At 50.5% G+C, this 15,384-nt stretch overlaps 1 protein-coding gene across 1 annotated transcript in view; it reads right to left on the bottom strand.

The window, feature by feature from the left end:
• The window catches only part of LOC128122843 (histidine-rich glycoprotein-like), a 100,340-nt gene that overhangs the window by 23,580 nt on the left and 61,376 nt on the right, over nt 1-15,384 (bottom strand). The window contains exon 2 of the transcript XR_008222516.1: nt 14,280-14,437. The gene's annotated coding sequence lies outside the window, so the exon portion shown is untranslated. The remainder of the gene's footprint in view (nt 1-14,279; nt 14,438-15,384) is intronic.

Below are 15,384 nucleotides of genomic sequence, written 5' to 3'. Positions count from 1 at the left end.
GTGACGAACAGGCACAGACTTGATAAAACCCACTCCTCACCTTGTTTATACAAGTGTGACAAACGGGCATGGGCTTCGTGAGACCCACCCCTTGCCCTCAGCATGACACCCTGCCTCACCATGATGCCTGCGCATGAAGTCTCTAAGCAATTGGCACCTCCTGGCCCCCTCCTGGCCCCCTCCTGGCCCCCTCCTGGCCCCCTCCCGGCCCTTACCAACATTCCTTTTTTCTCATCCCTTCCCTGCCTTGAAATGATTTGGGGAAGCAGCTGGTGGCAGGGGACTACAGCTGCCGCTAAGTTATCCAAACGATTTATCTTAAGATTCATGCAGAATTCATTGTGTGGGGACCAGGGTGGGTTACGCTTTAATATTCATGCAGATTTGGAAGAAATGTTAATCACGGGTTTGGGTAATTTGCACTTTTGCTTAATTCTCCTCCTCCCAGGCTGTGTTGGCCGGCCCCCCAGCCCCTTCTCTCCTCCCCTTCTGAGTCCTGAATTTCTCCCAGCCCATTGTGCCAGCTGGGGTGGGCTCAAAGACTTCTGAGTGCCTGTCTGCTGTCTCCCCCTGCGGAGCTGGCCCCACAACACCTTTGAGTGGGGGAGAAGGTGCCCGATGGGCAGTCATGGGGAAGAGCTGGGAGCCCCTGGGACATCTTGACAAGAAATAGATAACGACTCTAGCAACCAGATATGTGCAAATTAGCATTGATTAGTCTCAAATTAGCAGCTTGGGCATTTCAAACCCCAAACAAGGCCCCAGCTCTGTTCTGATCTCTTCCAGGCTTCCTCCCACAGCTCCACCCCCTGAAACTTCCCCTCTCCTAACTGACAGCTGTCTGGGCCTGTTGTAGGAAAGGCAGGTGTGTTGTGGGAGAAGACCAAGGAGACATTATGCAGCTCTCCTCAATACTTACCAGCCCCTCTCTTTGCCTTACTTCTTGAAGGAGAGATCTTTCTGGAAATTACCCATGATAGTGACTACTCAAGAGAGCCAGATCTCTCTTCCCATGCCTGGCTAGGACTCTACCTATATGGGAAACGGATGGGGGGAAATTCCTTTAGGGCATGAGGCCACACCTAGGAAGCAGATCTATCCCTCCCTCAAAGGTGAAGTGGGAACATCTTAGGGAATCCCCAGGTGGTTCTGGAGATCTGGGAGAACTCGAAAGAGTACCAGAAATGCCCCCATCCCCTTTTACAGAGAAGAAAATGAGATGCCACAGAGAGAGCATCAGCACTCATATTCACCCAGCTAGCCTGTGGCAGAGGGAAACCTGAGTGATATGGAGGGCTGCAGCCTCGAGAGCCAGAAGATGCTTCCTGAGCATGAAGAAAAGTCATTTATACCCAGGACAGCAGAGGTGAGGCAAGGCTAGAGAAGCTAAAGGGGATAGATGAGAACTCAGACGCCGTGGGAACAGGAAGCTGTTTCCACGGGGCTAGAGGCATAAGGACGAGATGGCATTTACAGATTCAAAGAAGGGTCTCCAGTGCCAAAGAAGGGCAGGGCCTGCAGTCTCCCACCAGGTCTTCTCACCCAGCATGAGCTCCCTGCCAGGGTCAACCCAGGATGCTGAGCAGAGCTGGGGGAGCTCAAAAAGTCTGTGTAAGAAGAGACAGCTGACAAGAGCAGAGGTTTCCAGCCCACGCTTTGTCCCTCCCTCCCTCCCTCAGCCGGACTGGGCTTTGCCCCACAGGAGGGCCTGAAGGGCCTGGCCACACACCAGCAACAGCACAACCCACAGAGCTGGACTGACAGAAAAAGGGAGCTAGGGGTGAGGGGAGGTGGGCACAACCATCTTCACAGGTGGCTCTCGGTACCTCCGGCCTTGTCTTCCTCCCTGCCAGGATCTGGTCACCTTCCAACCCCAGCAGCCACGGTGACCTGCCACTGCCTGTCAGTTTCCTCCCCCACCACGCAGCTGCCTCTGCCCAGGACCAGAATAATAATCAGGATGCTACAGACATGGAGAAAGTATGCACAGCCAGATGGCCACCCCTCCCTTGCCACCCCTATGTTGGTGAAGATTAGGTACCCAGGCCCTTAATCTCACGGCCGCATACACATGCATGCACACACACACACTGAGGTGCCCTGGAACTGAAGTCCCCTGGGAAGGCTCTTGGCCATGCTAAGTCAAGAAAGCAGAGTGACGTGGTGACCATGAAGGTAGCACTGAGAAATGATCCTGCGTCGGGCTGTCCAGTGAAGGAGGTCATGCAGCACCCAGAAGCGACCTTCCTCAAGGAAACACTGGATGGTAAGGTTGTGACAAGCATCATACCGTGGGCCACAGCCGTGACATTCCCCCTGGGGTGCTAGATGTTAACTACTAACTTCACATCAGAAGAATTATCTGGATCAGGATTGTTTGTGGACATGTCTGTAGGGGATCATCTTGATTGTTAACTGAGCCATCCCACTGAGGGTGGAGCCATTCCCTGGTCTGAGGCCCTGGACTGTCTTAAGAGTAGAGAGGGCTGGCTGCATGACAAACAATTTAGCAAAGATTCATATGTTTATTCTCTCCCTGTTTGATCATAGGATGTAGTAGTTTCAGTTCCTTCCTTGACTTCTCTCAAATAACAGCGTATGGAATTGTAAGCCAAATCTCACACAACACACACACACACACACACACACACACACACACACACACACACACACACACATGATCACTCAATGACAGATGGCAAAGGCCACCCAGGAGAGGTGGCCTGGTGCAGCATGCTGGCATGATCCTTGCCACATGGTGACAGTGTTTCTGTCTACCTAACATGCTGCCCCTTCTTCAGGCTCTTTCAGGGGCTCCTCAGGCCATGTGTATGGTTCAGACACAGTGACCTGAGCAGTCGATCCTCGTTTACAGACATGGCCCCATGACATCTGTGATGGCTATTCTTGGTTGTCAGCTTAACTACATCTGGAATTAACTAAAATGGCTGGGCACACCTGTAAGAGTTTTTTTTCTTAATTAAATCATTTGACATGGGAAGACCCACTTCTAATCTGGATCTTTGAGATAGGAAGATAAACCTCAATCCAGATCTTTTGAGATCTGGATTTAAAGATCCACCTGTAATCTGGCCCACACCTTCTGCTGGCAGCCTATATAAAGGACATGAAAGAAGGAAATCCTCTCTTTTTGCCTGCCTGCTCTTAATCTCACTGGCAAGTCTATTCCCTCACTGGCATTAGAGCCTACTTATTCAGGATTCTGGCATATATTGAAGACCAGCTGAGACATCCAGCCTCATGAACTGAACAACTACTGGATTCTTGGACCTTCTGTTCATAGGCAGCCATTGTTGGATTAGCTGGACCACAGCCTGTAAGCCATACTAATAATTCCTCTTTCTCCATATAAAAAGATATTCATTCTATAAGTTCTGTTCCTCTAGAGAACCCTGACTAATACAACATCCCAGGTGATGCCATGATATTCTGTGGTATTACATGACTGAATAGTTGTAATGCTGTGATCTCTGGTCAGAATGCTTGGCTCAGGGATATGGTCCAAGCCAGCCAAGCAGAATCTTCTCAGGGTTAACTCTGTTACTCTGTCAGAAAAAAAAAATCATGCTTTGGAGAGTTCATCAACTATAATAAATGTGGATTAAGGCACCAATAACGGGAAAGGCTGTGGGGGGATTACAAGAACTCTGTATTTAAATGTAATTTAGCTATCAACCTAAAATTCACTTTTAAAAACTAAAGTCTGGCTCTTTAGAAAGGGAAGAGTCTTTAACAATCTGAGAACGGTCAGTGAGAAGCCTCAGTGGGTAAATGACCTGCCACCAAGTCTGACAACCTGAGAGTGATCCCTGGGACCCACTCAGTGGAAGGAGAGAACCAACTCCCCCAAGTTGTCTGCTGACATTCATAGGCATGCTGTGGCATATGCTCCTTCCCTCATATACAATAAATAAATAAAAATTGGGGGAAATCCCCCAGAAAGACTGATGTAAATATTTTAAAGGAAGAAGTAGGTACATAGTTAATATTAAATACTTCTGGGTATGAAGTTGAGATGCTGAGAGTTTGCAGATTCACAGCCATTCCTATGAAATTATGTCTCAGAGTTTAAAGGTGGTGAGGGCAAGTAGGCATTTAAAGTACAGAGAGTCCTTTAATAGCTTCATCTACTATTGAGTGTCTTTTGTATATGGGGTAGGAGATGGTGTAAAAGGTCATTTGTAACTATCTTTTTAAAGGTCATCTTTATTGAGTTGGAGCAAAATGCATACATTCATTTTTAAAATACTTTGCATTGGAGTTGCTGGCAGTGGGGGTGTGGCAGCCTGCAAGGTCATCATTGGGGTTTCACTAGCCCAGGTTGAAGCAAAGCAGCCCCTCCAAGGGTATCAAGGTCCCAGCTCTTTTTAGTTGGAACTTTCACGATTAGGGGAAAACCCTATGCCAGTGTGTTTTCACCTGAACTGTGACTTAGATCGTGCATGACCTGCCATTGGTCTCCTCCATTAAGCTGCACCAGACCAATCGCCAACAGTGACACCATGTGGTAGTAGGGTGTAATTGCAGTAAGAGAAGGCTAGATAGCCAGTTAACCAAGTCTCAGATCTCAGAGCAGGGGCTATGTGTGGGCACTGACATCCTCAGATGAATCAGTGTGAAGGGGACTGTAAGAGGGAGGTTCTGAGCATTTGAGGGATTCTGGTTAAAAAAAATGGAAGGGGAAGACAGAGCTGTACTCTACATCCAAAGTGAACTGCACACACGTGTTTTCAAGAAAGGGTTCAAGACAGAATTTAAGAATCAAGAGGTCTGGGAAGCTGTAGAGATGGCTCAGTGGCTAAGAGCACTTGCTGCTGTGGAAGTTTGAATAAGAACGGCCTCTATAAGCTCACAAATTTGGATTCTTGGTCCCCAGTTGGTGGAACTCTTTGGGAAGGATTAGGAAGTGTGACCTTGTTGTTGGAGGTATGTCACTGGGAATAGGCTTTGGGGTTTCAAAAGCCCTCACCATTCCCAGTCAGCTCTCTCTCTCTCTCTCTCTCTCTTGCTCTCTCTCTCTCTCTCTCTCTCTCTCTCTCTCTCTCTCTCTCTCTCGTTTTCTCAAGACATGAGCTCTCAGCTACTGCTCTAGCACCATGCCTGCCTGCCTGCCTGCCGTCATGTTCCCCAACATGATGGTCATAGACTCTAACTCCCTGAAACTGTAAGCGCCAATAAACTCTTTCCTCTAAAAGAATGGTGTCTCATCACAGTACAGAAAATAAACTAAGGCGCTATTCTTCCAGATGACCTGAGTTCAGTTTCCAGCACCCACTGGACAGCTCACAACCACCTGCAACTCCAGTTCCAGGCCCTCTGATGCCCTGTGACTCCCTCTTCTGGCCTCCAGAGGTATCACATTCATGTGTACAAACCCACACAGAGATACATAACTAAAATAAAAATAAATAATTTTACAAAGAATAGAGAGGTCTGACTCCATCCTGGGGCTACTTACTGTATATCCTTGGGTGAGTCACACTGACTTATTCCTTTACTGAAACCTTTTCTACCCCTCAGCTCTAGTATTCTATGAATCTGGCATGTGATGTACTGGAGAGAGCCTGAGGAGGGTAACCCCCTTCCAGGGACCCACCGCTTCTCAGCAAAGCGCCCTGGAGCCTTCCTACTGTCCAATGAATGGCCCCACCACAGCACACCCTCCATGTGGTGGAACTAGAGGAGTTTCCCAGTTCAGCACAGTGAAGAAGAGCTCTGCTAGGGAGATGAAATGATGCACATGTAGGCTGCTGCATCCAGGGGCACTTACTTTCCAACCACTTGCAAAGCAGCTCTTATCCCCAACCCACCCCTGGGGCTTGACACCCATCTGCGTAGTCACACCCACACTCACCCTCTGAACACCCACACTCACCTGAGACCCCACACCCACCTGAATACCCACACCCACACCCACCTGAACACCCACACCCACCTGAACACCCACACCCACACCCGCTTAAACACCCATATTTACCCTTCTCTAGAGAAAATAGAAATGAGACAGGACCTCAAACATGGGCAGGATGGGAAACTCTGGAGTCAGTCTAAGCTTGCAGGAACTTCTGGAAGTTTCTCTAGCTATCTTGGTTGACAGACAAGGAAACAGGTCAGCAGGAAGGTCACATCAAGCAAGCCTCCCAAGGAAATGAGTGGTAGAGTGGCTGGAGCCAACCTCAGTTTACCTACCTCACCTAGCATTCTCATGTCTGCATTCTGTTCTTCCCAGCACCACCTGGACCAAGGGGCCCCTCTTGGTACACCACAGCCAGCTGGTAGCTGCAGAATGAGATAATAGGGACATGTTGAAGGCTCCTCTACATGTCCCTCCCACCCTTTTAAACAGGGCTCCCGGGATCTGAGGCCATTGTAATCCCCCAAGCTTCCAAATACCAGGTGCACTGCAGAGGCCCTGTCCGCGAGAGTACAGACTTTTGGGGATTTGGCTTGAGCTGGGAGAAAGAGTGGAGGGACTGTGGCCCAGCCTTGGGCTCCCAGGGGATTGGTTGGGGATGAAAAGGACTTCGAGTGTCAAAGCTGGATCCAGCTCAGACATAAACCCCCTACTTAGAGGCAGAATAGACAGCTGTTTCAGTGGAGAGTTTCCAGGGCACGTGTCCAGGCCTTTCAGTGCTCTCCTTCTGAGCCACCTCTCCCGCATGCCACTCTTCCTACAAACGGCTAAGCAGGAGCGGCTCAACTTGGCCTGCTAATTAAGAGTCTGGCCTTGCACTGTGCTTTGGGGGTGACTATGCATATCGGAGGGGCCAGATACCTAGCTCAAGTTCAGGAGCCACATTGCCTCTGTACCTGGGTCCCCTACTGGCTAAGCAAGCTTAAGACAAGGCTTTATTAAGGCTCTCCATTCCAATTTCACCACCTGCAAAATGGACAAACAGCTTCAGCTATGCACTGAGTTTTCTTTACTCTTAAATATAGGCGGGTTTGGTGGAGCAGGATAATACATGCACCTGAATGTGGGTACCTACAGAGGCCAGAGGCATCAGATCCCCTGGAACTGCAGGAATGGGTGGGTTGTGAGATGCCTCAAATGGATGCTGGGGACTGACCTCTGGGGACTGACCTCTGGTTCTCTGCAAGAGCAGCCAGTGCTCTTAACGGCTGAGTCATCTCTCCAGCCCCTCCGCCTCCTTTTCTTCGGAGGGGTGTGTGCCCGTGTGCAGCCCAGAGCTAGAAAGCAACTGTCTTCTTCAATTGCTCTCCGCTTGAGTTTTTGAGAAATCGTCTCTCACTGAACCTAAAGCTCACCAAGTTGGCTAGATTTCCGGCTGGTGAGCTCCAGGAACCTGCCCGACTTGGCACCACCCAGCACTGGAGTCACAGATGTGTGCCACTGCACCCAGCTTTTTACTTTTTCTATGGGCGCTAGGGGCCCAAACTCAAGTCCTCGTGCCCGTACAGTAAGCCATTTACTTTCTGCGCCGTGTCCCCAGCGCCATCTCAGGCTATCTTAGAAACAGTTCAGTTGGCCTGGTGATGAGCCAGTCTCCATCCTCTGTGTGTGCACCCCATGCATGATAGCCAGTCTCCATCCCCCTGTGTGTGCACCCCATGCATGGCAGCCAGTCTCCATCCTCCTGTGTGTGCACCCCATGCATGACAGCCAGTCTCCATCCTCCTGTGTGTGCACCCCATGCATGGCAGCCAGTCTCCATCCTCCTGTGTGTGCACCCCATGCATGACAGCCAGTCTCCATCCTCCTGTGTGTGCACCCCATGCATGGCAGCCAGTCTCCATCCTCCGTGTGTGCACCCCATGCATGGCAGCCAGTCTCCATCCTCCTGTGTGTGCACCCCATGCATGGCAGCCGGTCTCCATCCTCCTGTGTGTGTGCACCCCATGCATGGCAGCCGGTCTCCATCCTCCTGTGTGTGCACCCCATGCATGGCAGCCGGTCTCCATCCTCCTGTGTGTGCACCCCATGCATGGCAGACAGTCTCCATCTTCCTCCGTGTGTGAACCCCATGCATGGCAGCCGGTCTCCATCCTCCTGTGTGTGTGCACCCCATGCATGGCAGCCGGTCTCCATCCTCCTGTGTGTGTGCACCCCATGCATGGCAGCCAGTCTCCATCCTCCTGTGTGTGCACCCCATGCATGGCAGACAGTCTCCATCCTCCTGTGTGTGCACCCCATGCATGGCAGACAGTCTCCATCTTCCTCCGTGTGTGCACCCCATGCATGGCAGCCAGTCTCCATCCTCCTGTGTGTGCACCCCATGCATGGCAGACAGTCTCCATCTTCCTCCGTGTGTGCACCCCATGCATGGCAGACAGTCTCCATCCTCCTGTGTGTGCACCCCATGCATGACAGCCAGTCTCCATCCTCCTGTGTGTGCACCCCATGCATGGCAGCCAGTCTCCATCCTCCTGTGTATGCACCCCATGCATGGCAGCCAGTCTCCATCCTCCTGTGTGTGCACCCTATGCATGATATCCAGTCTCTATCCTCCTCCGTGTGTGCACCCCATGCATGGCAGCCAGTCTCCATCCTCCTGTGTGTGCACCCCATGCATGGCAGACAGTCTCCATCTTCCTCCGTGTGTGCACCCCATGCATGGCAGACAGTCTCCATCCTCCTGTGTGTGCACCCCATGCATGACAGCCAGTCTCCATCCTCCTGTGTGTGCACCCCATGCATGGCAGCCAGTCTCCATCCTCCTGTGTATGCACCCCATGCATGGCAGCCAGTCTCCATCCTCCTGTGTGTGCACCCTATGCATGATATCCAGTCTCTATCCTCCTCCGTGTGTGCACCCCATGCATGGCAGCCAGTCTCCATCCTCCGTGTATGCACCCCATGCATGACAGCCAGTCTCCATCCTCCTGTGTGTGCACCCCATGCATGGCAGCCAGTCTCCATCCTCCTGTGTGTGTGCACCCCATGCATGGCAGCCAGTCTCCATCCTCCTGTGTGTGCACCCCATGCATGATAGCCAGTCTCCATCCTCCGTGTGTGTGCACCCCATGCATGGCAGCCAGTCTCCATCCTCCATGTGTGCACCCCATACATGGCACAGAACCTTGGGCAGAACCCAGGCCCGCTGCCTGCTCAAGCTCTGCACATGGCCTGTGGCTCCGACTCCAGATGCAGCCATGCATTTCACTTCTGTCCACGTATTCACATCCTCTTCCAGTGCCACAGATGTTTGCACAGATGTTCACATGCTGATGGACCTGTATGCACATACAAGGTCTGACACATTGGCCCCACCAAGTACACACATGCACATGCACACGCTTGCTATGTAGAGGCACATCCACATCTCACCAGACCCCTGCTCAGAAGGCCACAGCTGCTCCTTCTGCTCTAAGCAAATCAACCAGCCTCTGTGCCTGAGAGCTACATTCGGGCAGTATCAGAGCCCCCAGTGTGCACTCAGCATCCCTCCATCCTGTCCTGGGTGTTGCCTCCTCCCCTTCCTGCTCCCGGAGCCCTGGCTCCATTGATTGGCCTTGCAGCTCAGCAGCCAGAGATGTGCCCCAGCTGGAGGAAAACACTTATAATTTATGGAGTGTCTGATTTTTAATCAGTTTTTTGTTCCTGTGCTGTAATTGTCCTAATTAGATATACATATTTTGATGAAGGTTTTTCCAAAATAAAAATTGTAATCGAATCTTGCTTGACATTCTTTACACCCACTCACTTGCATCCAGACTTGTACAGCAGCGGCCCCAAAATCAGGCATGGGGCTTGGGCAGCTCCATCTGCCTCCTCTGAGCCACTACAGGGCCATCCTGCTGGTGCCCATGAACTAAAAAGCTGGTCCCCATTCGACAGGGCAGTTTCCTTTGGCCTGAGTTTCTGAGGGTTCCATCAGGATGAGGCAGTGTTCCCCTTCACCCGCCCTGTGTTGGCAGGATCTCCTTAGCTAGCTAGGCTTTGATACACCCTCACTGCCTGTGCCCCTGCCCCTGGAGACCCTGCCATCTCCATCAAGAACAGAGGGCAGGGACCAGGGAGACAGTTCAGCCAGTAAAGCGCTTGTCATACGCACCTAGACTTGAGTTCCATTTCCAGGACTCAAAAATCTGAATGTGGTGGTATATGCTAATAACCCCAGCCCTGGGGAGGTTGAGATGGCAGATCCCTGGGGCAGATCTGTGGGGCTCACTGGCCGGCCAGCCTAACCTAATCAGCAAGTTCTAGGTCCCAAAAAACAAGATGGATGTCTCCTGAGGAAGAGCACTCTTTGTTGTCCCTGGCCTCCACATGCCACATGCTATTCTCTCTCTCTCTCTCTCTCTCTCTCTCTCTCTCTCTCTCTCTCTCTCTCTCTCTCTCTCTCTCTTTTCCTGGCCTCCACATGCTATACCTTCTCTCTGTCTCTCTCTCTCTGTATCTCTTTCTCTCTGTCTCTCTCTCTCTGTCCCTGACCTCCACAACATACTACACACACACACACACACACACACACACACACACACACACACACACACACACAACTTTGATCAATATCAAATCCCCATCATAATCCCTACCACTTATCCAGAGTCTAAGTGTGCAGGGCCCTGTGTTTTACATACATTAGCCCTAATCTGCACAAAAACCCTCCAAGGAATTTCATGAGGAAGAAATCAAGATGTGGAGGAGGTAATTCACTAGCTCAAGGTCACACAGCAGTAAGTGGAATATTACCAGCTTTTTAGCTACAACCATGGGAAGCAAAAGTTCCCTTCTAGAAGAGTCCAGGTGGGGGTCCCTCTCCTGAATCCCCTCTGTATGAGAGACTCATATAGCTTATCTCAGCCCTGGGCCCCAGCATCAGTGTGCACCTGAACTTGATTGACTTAGGATGTAAGGTTCTTCCTAGGAAGGGTCTGCAGTACCGACCTCCCATGTGATGTCTGTTGTGCGTCTGGGACCTGGAAACCCGCATCCAGGTGTCAACGTGTTGCCAAGATGCCGGTGCTTACACCAGCTGGGGACTAGGAACAACTGACTTGAGGGGCCCCACAGAGAAGCCATGGTAACAACTGTGCTAGTGTGTGTGTGTGTGTGTGTGTGTGTGTGAGAGAGAGAGAGAGAGAGAGAACGGGGGGAGGATCTCTCACTCAACCTGGAGTTCATCATTTTGGCTAGGCTGGCTGTCCCCTGGGACCCGCCTGTCTTCACATTCCCAGTGCTAGGATTCCAGATGGGCACCATGGCACCCAGCTTTTTCACAGCAAGCGCGTTACCCACTGAGCCATCATTCCAGCCCATCTTTTTCATGTGGGTCCTGGGACTTGAACTCAGGTCCTCAAGCTTGCACAGCAAGCACTTTGTGGACTAAGCTATCTCCCTAGCACCCCTGAACTGGTTCTTATGTAGTTGACTCAGCCCCAAATGTACTCAGTCACATTCTGCTTTGGGACGTGGGGCCCCTGGGGCTAAGTCACATTTCTCCCTGAGGTCCTGCCAGTAGAAGCACTAGACAGCACTGAAAGGCAAGGGCCGCTGTGACAATGGATCCTCACGTCACAGTGGGGCTGGCTCCTTTCTTAGTCACTGGCCACAGCTGACAGCCTTCCTTTCCCATATTACCTACCCTCAGAACTTGACTGTATTGCAGAACCCTCATGGTTCCCTATACTCATTTAACCAAGTCCTTCCATTAAGTTCTTTCTGTTATAGTTGGTATGGTGTTACATGGCATTATTTGGGGGGAGACATGAGCAGACGTCTGTCTGACCACAGACAAAGTAACAATACCACCAAAGTCCAAACTGACCAGGCAGTGAATTTATTGAAGTTACTTACAGGAACATGGACAATTCAAAGACAACTGCATCACTAAAAGTCTACCCCATGAGTGATGGGCTCATGAAAGCAAAATCCCTGGGGCTCACTACATAACTTACAGGCAGCTCATCTGGTCTGAGCCACCTCAGCTGTCCTTACTACTTATATAAACTCAGGAAGGAAGGGGCCTTGTGTATCTGGTCAGTCTCAGGGACTTCCTAAGACTTGTGGGTTGTTTGCTTCCTGAGCCTTAAGGAGCCTCCCTTTAGAATTTCCTGAGTCTTAATGACCTTCCCTCTGGTATGAACTGTATCAGCAGAGAGGAAACTGCCTACAGCATATGGTTTCCAACTTTGACACTGCAGGGTAAGAGCACTGTGCCCAGTTTTAAACTGGGAAAGGTTTGTTGAGAGGGGCAGTAGCCACACCTACAATGGAGGCAGGGCTTCCCACTGTGGTGGTTAATTTTGATTGCCAACCTGATAGGATTTAGAATCACTATGGAAACAAATCTCTGGGCATGCCGCTGAAGGATTTTCTGGATTTGGCTGAGATGGAAAGATCCACCCTAAATGTGGGCAGTCCCATGTCACAGTCTGGGGTCCTAGACTAAAAAAAGGGGACTGAGCAGCAGCTCCCCCGCCCGCCCGCCCTTCTCTCTCCTTCCTGACTGTGGATGCAATGTGACCAGCCTACCCAAGCTGTCCCCATGGTTTCCCCACCATGATAGCATATGCCCCCTTAAACTGTGAGGCCAGAATAAACCTTTCCTTGTTTAAGTCCCTTCTACAAGGCAATCTGTCACAACAATGAGAAAAGTAAACAAGAGAAGTATCTAGAACATCCATTGACCTGCTGAGTCCAGCAAAGGAACAAAAGAGAAGGGGGCCAACCCCATCTATAAACCCAGCACACTCTGGCTGGAAGGATGAAACAGGAATGAGTGAATAAGTGAATGAATGAATGAATGAATGTGCACAGAACTAATGAGAGGGAGAACAGTCAGCAATGGAACTAGCCTTTCTAGCCCTAGCCACCGCATCTCTCATTCGTTTTTCACTTCTTATTACTCTTTATTTATTGAGGGCAGGGAACATACACACGGGGAAGGTCAAAGGAGAACTTGTGAGAGTCTGTTTTCTCCTTCACTCTGTGGGTCCCGGCAATCAAATTCAGGTCACCGGGTTTGACAGGAGTCATCCTTAACCACTGAGCCATCTTTCTGACCCAGCATCTCTCTCCTCTTACAAGCTCAGCACGGTTCAGCCAGATTTAAGTCACCCAGCAAATCTAGTTCAGTAATGGTTAAAACTAGAAGCTTAATTGACATGTGATATAATTTGACCATGAAAGGTGGGGGGATGGGAACAACATTTGGAAGAGGACAATGAGCCTGTGGTATATGCTAATTAGGGTAATTGATGCTGGCAACTGATCTCTAAATTGTGGCTTCACACAAAAGAGGTTTATTCCTTATCCAACTGAAGGGAATGTAGGTGCTATGCTCCATCAGTTCTTCTGGGAAACTCTGCTCCAAGTGGTAACTCAAGGAGCCAGGTCCCTTCCTGGCTCTGCTGTCCCTAGAACATCCATCAAGTCCTCTGTTGGGTTATTAGAGCGCATGCAGTTCTCCTGTGTGATGCTTAACCACTTTGACTTAGAAGTTCCACCACCAGCTCCATTCAGATTCCGCTGCTGAGAATCAATTGTGGGGGTGCTTCCTAGATGCAGGAGGAGATGGGACATACAGCCCATGACTGGGCAGCATCCCCCCCCCCACCCCAGGATAGTTCTAAACTGTGGAAGAGCAATGTGGTTTTTGTTGGTCAGCTGACTGCTCCTCTCACTACGGGACATAACCTTGAGTCAACGCTGCAACATCAGGAACATGTCCAACCCCACCTTGCCTGTGGGACACCACACAGGGCACAGGCAGAGACAAAGCTTTTTCCATCATAGTGATAAAATATAGAATGTGTGTTCACCGAAGTGGACACTGAGCGTAGAAAAACAACAGAACAGCTGTGCACCTCCTCACTCCAGATTTGGAGTTGGCGCCAGCGCAACAGGCAGAGAGGGACCCAAGGCCAATGTGACCCACCAATCTTTGAGGCACAGATCAAGTTTCATAATGGCTAGACTTGGGCCAGTAAGACGGCCCAGCAGGTGCTTGCCACAAAGTCTGATGACCTGAGTTCAATCCCTAGGACCCAATCCCTGGGGAGAACCAACTCCCTCCCACAAGTAGTTATGCTCTGTCCTCCACACATACACTGTGGCACATGTACACACACACACACATACACACACACAAAATAAATAAATAAATAAATAAATAAATAAATGATAGATAAATGTACTTTAATTTAAAATAATAATTAAGAATGTGGACAGCAATAAGCCAAGATACCTGACCTTGACCTATGGCCTCCATGTATACACAGATATGCATACACCTGCACACACATATGAACACATACATACATATACACAAAGTACAGATTCCTGTGCTTACCCCAATACTGCAGGTCCAGATCCTCTGGGCCCAGGACCCTGGCATCTGTAGCTGCTAGAAGGGATGCTGAGGCCCACCCAGTACTGAGCTTGCAGGTCCAGTGGCCTGGCTCCTGGTTCCAAGGCCTCTGAGGATGCCATGCTATCTGGGTGTCACACCTGAAGGCAAGACACGAGCAGGGTGAAAACCAGTCACCGAGGGCACCCAAGCTGCCCTTCTTCTGATACGCTCTCCAGAAACTGGGGTGTTCCACCAGGGAAATAGCAAATCCAGGGGGACATGCTGCCTTCAGCCGTGCAGAACCTGTCATGTGGAAGTGAGGCAGATTGACTTTATGGTGTCCCAGAGGCCAGGCCTTCAACCAAGGGCATCACAGTGCCAGGTTTTGGCTAAACAAAAGGAAATAACTCTCAACAATTAGAGCTTCCCCACAGCGAAAGGGCTGCCCCATAAGGTAGTGAGTGGCCCGGGCCGACAGCATGCATGCATCAGCAACTTGCCATCTGTCAGTTGCTCTGGCTGGGACTGTCACACTGGACAGAAGGTTGGATGAGCTGCCCTTTCCCTGACAAGATTCTATAATTCTAGAACGTGGTCTGGGGAACAAACAGGCCACACGTGTCAGCGGAGCCAAATGACCAGAAGGGGAGTGATGACCACAGTTTGCTTCGAGGAACTTGTAAGTGTCACAAAATTCATGATAAATCTTGAAAGGCTGCGTAGCTTCCCTGGCCTACCCTCAAGTCAGGGAGGTTCCTCTTTATATAATTTGTGGGAGTACACTACTTATTTTTTAGGTAGGGGCTCATGTGGCCTCTCTCAGTACATATCTCCACCAGCCTCAGGTTCCCCTACAGGGTCCTTGGCCTCTCAGGCAGGCCCCCACACCCTCACATTTGCTGTTCCCCCCTGGAGTATCCTTCCTCTCTTTTATTCCTGCAACAGGACCTTTCCAAAAGCCACTTTGTCCAGGAAGTCCCAGGAAACAGGCCCTCCTTACCCGGATCCTCAGTCACCTCTCTCCTACAGGCCCCCTCTGCCCTATTGGATCCTGGGTGGGGTTTAGGTGACTGTTGGCTCAGCCAGACCCAGATTCTCAGGGACA

The sequence above is a fragment of the Peromyscus californicus genome, unplaced genomic scaffold (genome assembly GCF_007827085.1).
Source record: "Peromyscus californicus insignis strain IS unplaced genomic scaffold, ASM782708v3 Scaffold_3__1_contigs__length_106647218, whole genome shotgun sequence".
Lineage (NCBI taxonomy): Eukaryota > Metazoa > Chordata > Mammalia > Rodentia > Cricetidae > Peromyscus > Peromyscus californicus.
The sequence above is the reverse complement of the archived record's forward strand: the minus strand, read 5'-3'. Positions and strand labels throughout refer to the sequence as shown.